We start from the raw sequence: 15,205 nt of genomic DNA on the forward strand, positions 1-15,205 counted from the left end.
ATGATGATGTTGTAATGAGTGGACAGAGGCAGTAGGAGTGTGTGTGGATGCAGGGATGATGGTAATGGATGAGGTGATTGGTTAGATCATGTTTAGTATGAATTTTGGGGACCTAACCAATCTACCATTCGGGGGATCCTGTAGAAAACACAATCTTCACTTGAATTGAAGCAATGAAGTGAAAAACAATGGAATTGATGGAGGGATGCATGGTAAGGAGTGGAGGAGATGAATATATGCGAGGCAGGGTTCCCTTTGGATCTTCTTTTTTCTCCTTGATTGTCTTTCTCACCCACCTGCAAATAAAAATTATGTTTTTTTTTTCTTTTATTATTATATTTAAAAAAGAAAAACACCCAGACTGCCTCAGAGAGGTTTTCACCCTAGATATTTGCCCTGGGCTCCTTAAAGAAGGTTTTCACCCAGGGATCTTCTTTTTCTCTTTATTTTCTCATCCTTAGGCTGCCTCATGAGGTTTTCAACCCAAAGATGGGACTCAGGCACCTCATGGAGGTTTTCACCTGAATCCTTATTCTTTTTTTCTCTTTTTCAGTGACCTGATGAGAGAGGAGCTGGAACTTGCTCCACCATCATCTCTGTCATATTGATATTGTCAATGAACTCATGTTTTGATAAAGGCCTCTTGTACAATTTAAATCGGTGTCCATTAACTAGCAATGGAATGGCTTCTTCATCTATAGTTTTAATTTGCATTAAACCATTGTCATGGCATCTTTCCACCACATAAGGTCCGAGCCATCTTGTCCTTAGCTTGCCCTTGAAGTCTTTATACCTAGAATCATATAACAATGCCCAGTCTCCCTCTTGAAATTGTTTCTCCTTAATATGTTTGTCATGCCAGATCTTCCTCTGAAGTTGAACTATCTCTGTATGTAGGAGGGCCTGCATTCTAAATTCATCCAAGCCATTCAAATGGAACAATATTTCTTTATGTGCATGACTGAGATCCAAATCTAGTTGGGCTGCCATCCTCAATGTGTTATATTCAAACTCAATGGACAACAAAGTTTTTTCCCATGGACCAGCTCATAGGGTGTAAATCCAGTGGTGGTCTTCCATGTTGTATTATAGGCCCAGGTGGCCTCAACTAGTCTCTCTGCCCAATCCTTCCTACTGCTGCTCACTACCTTGGTTAAGATGTTCTCCAGTGCCCTGTTGGTCACCTCCACTTTCCCATTAGCTTGTGGATGATAAGGAGTGGAGGTCCTATGCTTGATTTTGTGATGGTTGAGTAGTTCTTCAATCATGCTGGAGGTAAACTGGCTGCCTTGGTCTGTGACTAGCTCTCTAGGGTACCCAAATTTGTAGAATACATTCTCCCTTAGGAACTCAACCACCTTCTCTTTTGTTGCTGCCTTAATTGCCTTGGTTTCAACCCACTTAGTCAAATAATCAGTGCACACAATGATGTGATGTTTTTGCTTTGAAGGAGGGTTGATAGGCCCAATGAAGTCCATGCCCCACTTGTCAAATGGCTCGAAAGTCACTTGAGGTTGTAGGGGCATTTCATCTCTTGGAGTAGGCTTTCCCATCCTCTGGCACCGATCACACTGACTAATGTACTTTTTCACATCCTGATGAAGAGTAGGCCAATAATAGCCTACTTGTAACACTTTGAATGCTATCCTCTTTGCTGCAAAGTGACCTCCACAAGGCCCATCATGACAGATCAGAAGGATGTCAAAAACTTCCTCTTCCCTTACACACCTCAAGATTTGATCTGGCCCAAGTTTGAACAGATTGCCCCCAATCCAGGTGAAGGGGGCACTTTTCCTGATTATCTTACTCTTTTCTTTGGAGGGCAAGTTTGGTGGGAACTGTGCTGATACCAAATAGTTTGCTATATCAGCAAACCATGGGAAGAGAACTGAAATAGCAAACAAATGCTCATCTGGTAACTGGTCATCCACCATTCCTTCTTCACCTGTAGGTAGATTCATCCTAGATAGAAAGTCTGCAACAACATTTTCCTTACTAGGCTTATCAACAATAGTTAGATCAAATTGTTGTAATAAAAGCAACCATCTTATAATTCTAGCATTCACATCTAGTTTGTTCATTAAATATTTGATTGCAGCATGATCAGCATGCACAAATGTTTGATAGCCTGTAATGTAATGCCTAAATTTGTTTAATGAATGCACAATAGCCAAGAGTTCATTTTCAGTCATAATATAGTTTTGCTCAGCCTTTGACAGGTTCTTACTGATAAAATAGATGGCATAGGGAAATTTCTCCTCTTCCTGACCTAAGGCTGCTCCTATGGCTTTGTGTGGGGCATTAGCATGAATATGAAAATGGAGGGCCCAGTTTGAGCCTCGAAGAATTGGTGCAGTAGTTAACTTATCCTTTAGAATGTCTAAGGCCTCTTGATAGCTCTTTGACCATATAAACTCAGAATCTTTGGTGAACAACCCAAACAAAGGAGAGGCCAACTTGCTGAAGTCCTTTATGAACCTTTGGTAGTATCCAGCTAACCCTAAGAAATTGTTGGGGTCTCTCTGCTTTTGTGGAGGTGGGACCCTTTGGATGATTGCTATTTTGTTTGGGTCCACCTGCAGTCCTTGCTGAGATATTGAATGACCTAGCACAATCCCTTCAGTCATTAAGAATTCACATTTTTCTGGACTGAGAGATAGATTCATTTCAATGCATTTGTGTAATACTTTGCCTAGGTTAGTCAGGGCTTCTTGGAAATCATAGCCATAAGGTGTAAAATCATCCATATAGATTTCCACAGCATCATGTACTAATTCAGCAAAAATACTCAAGACTGCTCTCTGGAAAGTGGCAGGAGCATTGCATAGGCCAAAAGGAAGGACCCTATAGGAAAAAGTACCCCAAGGATAGGTGAATGTGGTCTTATCCTGGTCTTCTGGGCAGATTTGGATTTGGTTGTACCCACTGAATCCATCTAGGAAGGAAAAAAACTTCTTCCCTGTCAGGGCATCTAGCACTGGGTCAATGAAGGGTAGGGGAAAACGATCCTTCTTTGTGGCTTTGTTCAACTCCCTATAATCAACACAAATCCTCCACTTACCATTTTTCTTGGGAACTAACACTAAAGGAGAGACCCACTCACTGTCTGAGATAGGGTAAATGAATCCTGCATCTAGCAGTTTTTGCAGTTCTTCTTTGACTATGTCTTTAAGAGTTGGATTCATCCTCCTTTGTGGTTGCCTGATTGGATTGCAACCTTCTTTGATGTATATGTGGTGAGTACACACTGAGGGGTGTACTCCCTTCATTTCCTTATAAATCCAAGCGAAGGATTCTAGGTTTTCTCTCAACATGTTGCATAGCTTTTCCTCTTCTAAAGCAGAAAGAGATGGATTAATTTTCAAAGTTTTCTCTGGGCCAAATTCTATGGTTTTAACATGGAGTGGGTTGGAATTGGCCAAGCATAAGTCAATTGGATGATTGTTCTGGGTTTCCCTTACTTCTTCTTCTAATGGTAGTGAACTAGGAGTTGGACTTTGGAGCAGGTGTTCAATTAAGTCATCCTCATCTTGCTTTCCTCCTCCTATGGTTGCTTCCAAAGCATAAAGTTGGGCAGAATAAACCTCATCTTCTTCCTCCTCCTCCAACCATAAAGGTAAATCATGCTCTAGGGTAGGTTGAGCAGGAGGGTATAGGACTAACTGTTTGGACATATGCCCATTCTTGATGGTCATATTCCCAGCTCTGCAGCTAATGTAAGCATCAACTGTGGCCAACCATGGCCTCCCAAGGATGAGAGGGTAACCAGTAAGCTTAGCCTTAGGCTGGAGAACTAGGAAATATGTAGGGTACTCCCAGGAGTCAATGGAGACCATCACATCCTCCACAATTCCCTTAGGGGTGACTATGGAACGGTTTGCAAGTTGCAGAACTATTGTGGTCTTTGTCAATGACCCTTGGAGGTTGAGCTTGAGCAGGGTGTCCTTGATCATCACATTAATGGCAGCCCCAAGATCAATTAGAGTGTGTGGGACAATGGTGCCATTGATGTGCACATCTACGACAGGGCTTCCAGGGTCCAAATATTTTGGACATATTTCCTGCCCCGGCATTAAGTCAGACAGCTACCCAATGACATTAATGGTAGGGGCATCCTTTTTTCTTCTTCCTGGATGCTTAAAGCACTTCTCCTTAATCAACTTATTGTAAATGGGAACATCTTTGATTACCTGGAGAAGGGGGATCCTTACACATAGATTTTTCAATTCTCCCAGAAGTTCAGTTTCTTCTGGGGTAGGCTGGAGTGGTTGGGCTAATCTTTCTCAACCTCCCTATGTGGAGAGGGAGGTCGGTTATCAGGGAGAATTCTCCCAGATCTTAGGTTGATCTCCTAGATTTCTACAGCATAAGCTGGGTATGATGTCTCTCCACTGTAAACTTGTTGAGCCTTCTTATTGTTCGGGTTCGGATTTGGCTGGGTAGGTATCTGGGGTTGCTTAGGTGGAGTAGAGTGCAGGAGTTGTGGTTGGGTAGGTGGTGGAGGCAATAGGGTTGGAATATTGTTGAATTGGGGCCTCCACCCCTGGAGTGGGGTATTCCACTGAGGTTGTGGCTAAACATAAGGTTGAAATGACTGGCTGGCTAGTTGGGAATGATATTGAGATGTATAGGACCAAGGAGGGGGTGTAGACTAGGAAGGATGAGCAGGGGGTCCCCAAGAAGGTATAGATGTGGTTTGGTTGGGGTTGTAATATGCATGGGATGACCCTTGCATACCTTGCTGGTATGGTCTAGGCCCAGGAGGTCTCCTTTGGTTGATGTAGCAAAGCTGCTCAGTGACCCCTTCAGCTCCTTGATATACAGCTTTGAGTCCAAGTAAAGAAGGGCACTTGTCTGTGGAGTGGTTTTCTTCACAGACTAAGCAAATCTTAATACAGTTTAATGGACATTCGTTCCTAGGATGCCTCCTGGTGCATCTAGGAAAAAAGATGGCCAAGGCTCTCTCTGCTTCCTCTTGCTTCCTTTTGATGTTCATGGTGTCCAATTGCAAGGCAAGGGTTTGCAGCATATCACTTTTGAAATCTTCCAGCATATTTCCAATTTCACCCTTGATGGATGAGTTGGAGGATGATGTACTGGCCATAGGTTGACTACCCCTACCCTTTTTCCTGGTTGCCCTAGAATGGTTTCTAAAGACAATCTTAATATCCTCATAGGGTAATTGGTAGATATCTCCTCCTGCTATCATATGTAAGGTATCCAGAAGATCCTCCCTTACTCCTCTAAGCAGGACCAGCTTCAGCGACTCAGAGTCAAGTGTGCACCTAGCCCTTTTGTAACTGAGCTAGAATCTTTCTTCATAGTCTTCTAAGGATTCATCCTGGCCTATGGTCATCCTGAAAATCTCTTCTTTAGTATCCTTTGACCTACAGTAGTCCCTATATTTGTTGTTAAAAGCCTGTTGCATCTGAGCCCAATTTGTGATGCTATCTCCAGGTAAACCCATGAACCAGCGCAATGTTGCATCCTTGAGGGTAGATGGAAACAATTTTAACTTTTGCTCATCATCTGTATAGTCATAGGTTCGGCATATAACAACAAACTCAAATAGGAAAGTGTCAGGGTCCTCTGTGGTTAGGCCATGGAAATGAGGTAGAGCAGAGGGGCTTATATTCTTCATCTTAGTGTCCCCATTGGTCTCCCTGATGGGGAAGGCACCCTCAATTCTCTCTCTATTTCCTCTGTCATTTCGGTTTTCAGCCATTGGTTCAGTAGGAATGGGTTCTTCCTCTTCTTCTTCCCCTGTAGGTTCCTCAAATATGTAAGGTTGCTCACCTAAAGGGTCTTCCAATTCACCGTCACTAAAGAAGAGAGAAGGTTGACTGTTGGATGTAGTGGGGGTATTTGACAAGAATTTCCCTGAATTGTCCCTATTCCTACGAGGCATGAAAGGAAATGTTTTTGGGTTGGTTTTTGTAAGATTTTTTTTTTTTTTTTTTTTTTTTTTTTTTTTAAGCTGGAAAGTACTCTGCAGAAAGGAAATTGTTGATTGAATGAAAAACCACTAACAAGAAAAACTACTTGCTGAATTGAAATTCTACTTGCAGAATGAAATTGTTGATTGAAGGAAGACTACTGATAGAAAAAGACTACTTGCTGAATTGAAATTCTACTTGCAGAATGAAAAGGAAAGAAGATAATGACAATTGAAAGAAAGGAGGAAACTAGATTACTTTTTCAGAAATAAACTAATGGAAGAAAATTGGAGATTAGGAATAGAAGAAAGCAGTAATCACATTCTACTTAGACACCTCCCCGGAAACAACACCAAAAAGTGATGAGCCTAGGTATTGCAACAAGAATGCTGCAACTCCTAGGGCTACTAGCTTTACTTATCAACCTGGGGTTCGTACAAACTTCAAGGTGACAGTGCTATATGCACAAGTAAAAGTGAAGGTCCTTCTTGTTGTCACTGTTTATCTGGCAAGAGACCCCAGGGGTTCCAAGCCAGACTTTTATAGGGTCAGAAGAAGCTTAATTCTTTGATGGAAGAAGAGCAAACCTATTCTAAGAGAGAGCTACTCTATTACAGTAATGAAGAAAACAACATGAAATGCTAAACCATACCATAACCTAATTAACCAATTAAACAGCTTATGCTAAACAGAATTGCTAAAACAACACTAACCTAATGCTGTTATCTAAGTTGCAGAGGTAAAGAGTATTAAAATATACTAAGATGTAAGCAAAGGAAATTAGACTAAATCTGTTTTCAAGCGAAATAGCAATTGGAGGTCGAAATCAATGAAAGGAGGACGTAAGGGCGCAATAATACATAGGGACTGTTGGATCGATCAACAAACAGAAGATGGACGGTGGAGATTTTATCGCGAAGGCTTAAGTGACTAGATGGATGAACAGGATGAACGCACAGGATGAACGGCTGAGGTCTTATTGCGGAGGTTAAGTCATGAGATGGACGGACAGGGTAACGAAGCGATGAACGACTGAGATCTTATCGCACGGATTAAGTCAAGAGATGGACGGACAGGATTAACCAGAGGATGGACGGCGGAGATCGTATCACAGGAAAAAGAAACGTGCGGAAATGATGGAGCGGGTTTCTAAGGCGGTAAGTAGTTTCTCGCGCGCCCTCAAGGCCGTAAGCGGAATTATGAAATTTCACGCGATTAGCCTTACTGCGCGACATGCAGCATGAGAAAACCACTTTTCTTGCACACTCTTGGGTGGATAATGGGCGTGCAATAATCCACGTGAGATGAAGCGATAACCGTCGGATCAGGCGAGGCAGATCGATGGTGGGGTTTTAAAGCGCATGAAGTGTTGAGGTGACGCGATAGCCGTCGGATCAAGAGATAGATTGATGGTGGATATTAAAGCACCTAAATCAAGTGGAAGACTTCACGCGAGGTGATAGTTGAATAAAACTAATGAATCAAACGGTGGTCGTGAAGGTTTGTTGTGGATCGGACGGTGAGGAAGCGATGCATGAAGAACGTGCTGAAGGAGGTTTTTAAATGAAAATGACAGAAAAACACAGTGAGGGTGAACGAGTAACTGCATCAAACGACAAAATCCATAGCTCATGCGAGAACCAGAAACCTATGTTTTTGGGGTTGCTGAAGGGTCTCTTCCTCAAGTCATGGTCCCAGAGGGAGGAGATGAGGCTGAGACACCTGCGCACAACCTTATGGTGACCTTTTTCTCCTAACTAACCTGTGAACTGAAAGAAGGCACAAATGAAAGTAAACTGAAGCACAATGCAGATGAACAGAACCAAAAAGCTATTTAAACAAATGAACAGAACCAGAAAGCTATTTAAACAAATGAACAGAACCAGAAAGCTATTTAAACAAATGAACAGAACCAGAAAGCTAGTTAAGCAAATGAACAGAAAACAGGAATCTATGCTAGAATACATGTACAGTAAAGAGGAACTTTGGTTGCTCGGGTCAGGCCCTAACCCAAGAGCTTCAGCCCTCTGAGTTAACTCAGTGCTAGCTCAAAACATAACTCATATTCATTATAAAAACCATGGATTACATCAAAAACTGCCACATGTCTCGCAGCTCAGAAATAAAGTAGAGTTTTTACAATAGAAGTCCGAATCTTACTGAGGTCCTAAGCCTCTCTACTTATACATCTGAAGTCTCCAACGACTTCCTTCAAATTAGGGAGGCTTGGCTCCCCACTCAAGATAAATTGGTTTCTGTCCTTTTCACTTGCTCGACTGTCTTCTAGTCTTCAAAGTGATGGTTGTTTGCACTCCGAGCTGATGGAGGAATATTCGAATGGAGGGGTAGTAAATGAGGAGGATTTACCTCCTATAATTACTCTCGGATTTACCTCCTATAATTACTCTCCCTTGTCCCGTTCGAGTTTTTACCAAGGTATTTGCCACAGTTTCTTGCTTTTACCCATTATTCCTGCATTTTCCCTTGCTTTTATCCTTTATTTCTGCATTACATGCACATTAGACCACAAAGAAAAATATCCAACTCTAACTCATCTCATAAACAAAATATAATGAAAAGTATGCAATAAGTTGTGAGAATAGTTGGTTTGACTAAGCTAGGAAGTGAATTAAGGCCAATTAAGGCCCATATAATTACCCAATGATGAGGCTCATCAACCCCCTTGGACCCCATGGTGACAACAGTAGGGGGGAAACCCCCCCTACACCCATAGTCAAGAACTAGGGTCCAAACATGGCTAAAAAACAATACATTTGAATCAAGAAGATAACCAGGCTCCACAACCAACAATTCCTAGAATAATTACAACAACTCTATTGCTACTGCACTTATTGACCTATGCTTTAAATTTTGACTTGACTAGTTTTTCATCTTCATCATCATGCTAGAGTACCAAATGAAATTGAGCAAAAATTTAGTTTCCCCTCTGGTTACCACCTTTGTTAACATGTCTCCAAGATTTTGGCTAATATGTATCTTTTCCAATTTTAATTTTCCATCTTCCCAAATTGATTGTATGAAATTAATTTTCCATTTTTTATTTTTTATTTTTATTTTTTTTGGTGGTTCACGGACACCCGTGGTCACTGGGTGGCCACTATGTCCACGGAAATATCTGAGCTTGATCAAAGGTATCAATCCCTGCGGCCAATATCTAGGCCTAAACCCAAGGGCTTCGGGGAGAATTGACCCTGTGACCTCCCGAACGGCGAGGCACTTATTTGACCAGTTGAGCTAACCCTTGGGGCTCGTACGAAATGGTACTTGATTGTATATGCTTTTTCTTATAATGGAAGGTTGAGTTCTTTGCAATATGAACTCTCATTATCACCATGAAATTTGGTAACCTACTTCTTTCCTAATTCCTCCATGAACCTTTGGAACCAAATCATCTCTTTACTAGCCTTTGTAGCAACAACATACTCTGCTTATGTCGTTGAAAGTGAAACAACCCTTTGCAACCTCAAAATCTAACTTACTATTGTTCGACATATAATAAAAACATACCTTGTGGTGCTCCTTCTGTTATATATATCACCTACCATATCTAAGTCAACATATCCCTATAGAACAATTTTTTAAACTCTAAACCATAATCCATGAGTAGTAGTAGCTCTTAAATACTTGAGAATCCACTTTATTGTCTTCCAATGCTCTTTGCATGAATTGTTTGTATACATGCTCACAACTCCCACTGTGTGTGCAATATATGGCCTTATGCACACCATTGCATACATCAAGATACTAATTGTTGATGATTGTGGAACCTTGGACATGCAATCTATCTCCTCTTGTGTCTTGGGACACATCTCCCTTGTACATTTGAAATGGCTAGAAAATGGTGTATTAACTGGTTTTACATCTTTCATTTTAAATCTTTACGACACCTTTCTATGTACTCTATTTGAGACAATGTTACTTTACGATTTTTCATGTCTCTTGTTATTCTCACACCAAGGATTTGCTTTGCAGCACCCAAATCCTTCATAGTAAATGAATTAGCTAATTTTATTTTAAACATATTTATATCTTGCATATTAGACACTTCAATAAGCATGTCATCTACATACAATAACAAGATAATATGGCTACCATTATCTACTATGTTAAAATAAACACAGTGGGCAAACTGACATTTACAATAACCTTGTTATGTCATAAACTCGTCAAACTTCAAATACCACTACCTTGGAATTTGGTTTAAACCATAAAAGCTGTTCTTTAGTATGCATACTAATTTTTCCTTCCCTTTGACCTTATACCCCTGTGGTTGTTGCATATAAATCTCTTCCTCGAAGTGCCCATGCAGAAAATTTGTCTTAACATCTAACTATATTAGATGAAATTCTTCTACTACTACTAAACATAAATAGTTCTAATTGAAGTCATTTTGACAACAAGAGGAAATATTTCATCAAAATATATATCTTTCTTTTGTGAAAACCCCTTTACAACAAGTTTAGCCTTATATCTCTTTTTGCCCCATCTTCTTCCTTAAACCTATATACCCATTCATTTTGCAATGCTCTTTTACCTGCAGGCAATAGGACCAAGTTTTGAGTCTGTTTATATACCAAAGAGTCCATCTCTTCTTTCATGCCTTGCTCCTATTTCTTCTTGGTTTCTACTTGCATTGCATCTTCCTATCTTTCTAGTTCACTATAATCAACCAACAACACATAATACAATGAAGGAGAGTGTCGTTCAAGGGGTCTACTTAACTAGGTTGATAGTCTAATAGTAGGAGTTTGTGGTACCTTTTGTTGCTATTGTTATTGAACATTTTGATTTTTTGGCACCTTTGGATATATATATATATATATATATTTGGCATCTAGCACTGTGTATTATGTGTTTTCCTTTTCTTGTTTCTTTCTTTGTAGTTGATCTTTGTACATGACCTTCTCATTGAATACCACATCTCTAATCCTAATGCTTTTGTGCTTTTCACAATCCCATAAGTGCTAGCCAAAATCATTAACTCCATATCTAATAAAAGTACACTTTTTTGGATTTTGTCTCAAGCTTAGTTATATTTTCTCTATTAACATGGAAAAATGCTTCACAACCAAAAGTATTTAGAAATGAATAATTTACCTTTTTACCTATCCATGCCTCCCTTCAAATGCCACCATCCAAGGAACTTCAAGGTCCTCTATTTAAAAAATATTCAGTAAACAATGGTATTAACAACATCTGCCCAAAACTATAAGAGAAATCCTGCATGTAATCTCATACTTTTTGCACGCTCCATGATTGTATTATTCATCCTTTCTGACACACCATTTTTCTTGTGGTATTCTTGGAATTATCTTCTCTTTATGAATCTCATGGTATGAATAATAAATATCAAACTCCTTACTACAATATTTGTCTCCATTATCTGATTTGAGACACTTAACTTATTTCCAATCTCATTCTCAGCTAAAGATTTCCATTTCTTAAAAGTATAAAAAACATCATATTTTTTTAATGCAATAAATCCAAGTTTTCCTAGTTGCATCATCAATAAAAGTAACATAATAATAAGATCCACCAAGAGATGATACTTGAGCCAAGCCAATCCCCATAGATTTGTATGTATAAGCTCTAACTTTCCACTCTTCTTTTCCTTCCCAACTTTGAGAATCTAACTGTTATGTGTTTCCCATAAACATAATGCTTATAGAAGTCCAAATCAACCTTCTTCAATTCTAGCAATAATTTCCTTGAGTGGAAAATTTGCATCCCCATCTCACTCATGTGTCCAATCTTGTGATGCCACAATGTTGTACCTTCCCATGTAGATGTTGAAAATGAGACAAGAAAATCCTAATTTAATTTTGTCCTTGAATTAAATTGGGAATAAAATTGTAATTCCACATCTCATGACAACTTGTATTAGTTAACTAAGTTAATTTGAATTAGTTGGCTCAGTTAATTCGAGTTGAGGTCTAACTTGAGTCATGTAGAGTGTCTCCTACTTTATAGGTGCCTTGGTTGAGTTTATTTTGAGTTGTAATTAATTAATTTAGTTTAACTAAGTTAAAGTCAGCTAAACTAGTTCCAATTGTTGGAGGAACTAGTGGGAGGTCAGTGTAGTGTGGTGTTGCCTGCAGTGATCAACCAGTAAAATGATGATTCATGCATAATTAACTCATGCATGTTAGATCTGAGAGTTACCCAGTTAAGATTGGAGTTCAGGGACAATGTATTATCAGTTGTATAATCATTTGAATTGTACAGGTGGTGCATGCAGTCAGAGGAAGGCCTATGAGTATTGCACAATTCTAATTGAGGAAGTTCCCTAATTAATAGGAGGCTAATTCCAAAGGAAACATCGCAAGGAAATAGGGACTTGGGCAAGCAGAAAATTGGTTAAGTATTGACCTGGGCTTGTCTAGGAAGCAGTGAGACAAACAGAGACAGTGTAAAGGTTGCTCGGGCTTGAGCAAAGCATTGTAATATTATCATATTCTCTTATTAATGCAATATACAGATAACAGGGGTTTTTAGTTGTGGCTTTCCCCAAGAAATCATTGTGTAATGTGTTGATTGAATTATTTATCTTATATGCTTCGTGATTTCACAATTGTTTAATTATTTCCGCTGATGAGTAGAGTAGATTCGAGTATATTTTTTCAGCATATTACAATTAGTAGTTTGAATCTACAAGGAATTTCTACATGGTATCATAGCAGAAATCACTTTAGAAGAAGAGAATATGAGTTTGTCTTTTGTAGGTGAAATCGAATTTGCAGTATCATACTTCACATCCAGCAGGATGTCGTTCTAAGTATTGAGACTCAAATATCCCCTTGAGGGTAGTTCAAACTATATTGCTTAGAAGGACAAGATGGAGGTAGTGTTGAAAGACAACGAGCTTAAGGAATTCATATACAAAGATATTCCTAAGCCTCCAGCAGTTGATACTCAAGATATGGCAAAGTGGATAAAATGTCTTGCAAAGGCAAGAAGGAATATCCTAGAATGAGTTCGAGATCATATTGTCTTGAACCTCCACAGTAAGGAGACTCCATGTGCAATGTGGAAGGCCTTGACAAACTTGTTTGAAAACAATAGTGACCACAAGAAGCTGGCACTGAAGGACAAGCTCAGGAAAATCAAGATGGAGAAGGGAGACACAATACCAAAGTACTTGACCAAGTTCACCCAATGTTGGGATGAACTTGGAAGTGTTGGTGTTACAATTGTTGAAGATGATATGGTCATCCTAGCACTTCTAGGCCTTCCCAAGAGCTGGAACAACTACCAAGAGTCAGTAAATGGGAGGGACAAGCTACTAAAGTGGGATCGTTTGTGGTATGACTTGGCACAAGAAGAGATTTGGCAAAACACCAAAGATGGATCCTCATCCACTCATGATGATGAGGAGAACTGTGCCTTAGCTAGAAAGGTGAAGAAATGGAAAGGGAGTCATCCCATTCCAAATCAGATTCTAGTTGGGGCTGTAAGAAGAAGGACATGTCGAAGATTAAATGTTTTCGCTATCACGAGATGGGACACTGTGCCACAAAGTTTCCGCACAAGAAGGCCCGACAAGAAGCCCTCAGGAGGAGTGACAGGGGAAGCTCTTGCTTCACAATTCGAGCTGGATTTCAACCTCATCGCTTGCATGGTGACATTAGTGATGGGTAGTGTGTGGTATCTGGATAACGGAGCCTCATTCCATATGATAGACAACAAAGAGTTCTTTTGTGACTTGGAGGAGAAGGACCTCCAGATGCAAATCTAAATGGGAGATGATGGGAGGTATAGTGCGACCGACATCACTATTGTTACCTTTCAGAGGGAGTGTGGTTCTCTTCTCACATTAAAAGATGTCACGTATGTTTCGAGTTTGAAGAAGAATTTGGCTTCAGTTTCCATGTTGGAGGACCGTGGTTACGATGTGATATTTAGCAAGGGAAAGGCTTTCCTTCATCACATGAAGTGGAACGTGGTTCAAGTGAAGAACCTCTACAAATTGGATGTAGAAGATTGTGTTACTTTGAGCACAAAAGCAAAGAAGGTGCAGAGCCAAGACATCGGTGAGTTGTGGCATAAAAAGATTGGGTCACAAGCACCACGAAGCTGTGAAGATCATGCAACAGATTTCTATAGGACTTCCGAAGGGTACACTAGAGCAGAGAGACACGTGTAAAGGGTATACATTGGGAAAGTTCACCAAAGCTACCTTTCATGATAAGGACAGTTGACCGTAAGTGATCCTTGAAAGAGTTCACTCAAATGTGTGTGGACTGTTCTCGACAGCCTCCACGATCAAGCACATGTATTATGTAATATTTGTAGATGATTTTTCTCATAAATGTTGGATTTTGTTCATGTAGAAGAAAGATCAAACGTTCGCTAAGTTTTGTGAATTTAAAGCACTTATTGAGAAAGATAATGGCAGGAAAGTTAAAGCTCTCACGAGTGATAACGATGGAGAATATGTGTCGAATTAATTCAAGAACTTTTGTGCATTAGAAGGCATTTGACGGGAGTTAATAGCACCCCATAACTCACAGCCAAATGGGGTGGCTGAAAGGAATAACAAAAGTATTGTGGGAGTTGCACAGGAAATGTTACATGATCAGGGCCTACCATTGCACTTGTGGTCTAAAGAATGCAACACGGATGTATATGTGTAGAACATAAGTCCTCATCGAATTATCAGGATGAGTACTCCAGAAGAATATGTTTCAGGTAAGAAACCAGATGTGGCACACTTCAGGATCTCTAGTTCAACAATCTACTGTCATGTTAGCACGGATGCAAGGAAAAAGCTAGAAACAATAGATGAGTTGGGCATACTTGTGGGGTACACTGATACACCTCACAACTATCGGGTGTACCTTCCGTCTCATAAGATGAAAATGGTTCGTAGAGATGTGAAGTTCGATGAAGAGAAGTCCATGAGATGTTCCCTTGAGAGGGAGCTTTAGTTGCATGGAGACGAGGAACTTTTAGCTCCAAAGGAAGAACCTCAGGATGATGTGGAGCAACCAAATGCAGAGGGGCAGAGAGTGGAAGCACCCACTCATGCAAAGATTTACAGAGATGGAAGGAAGTGCGCCAGAGAGGCTGACGAATTGATGCATGATGTTAAAGAGAATGTGGGAGCACCCACATCACAGCGTGGGTAGAGGAGGTCACTGGATCGGTACACTAGCTACATGGCTATGATGAGATAGAGTGTAGAGATTGAGCCATCCTCATTCGAGGAAGCAATGCAAAAACTAGTATGGGTTGATGCCATGGTTGAG

The sequence above is a fragment of the Pinus tabuliformis genome, chromosome 4_1, assembly GCF_031772625.1.
Source record: "Pinus tabuliformis cultivar Carrire ecotype Pingquan chromosome 4_1, CPIR1, whole genome shotgun sequence".
NCBI classification, from domain to species: Eukaryota; Viridiplantae; Streptophyta; class Pinopsida; order Pinales; family Pinaceae; genus Pinus; species Pinus tabuliformis.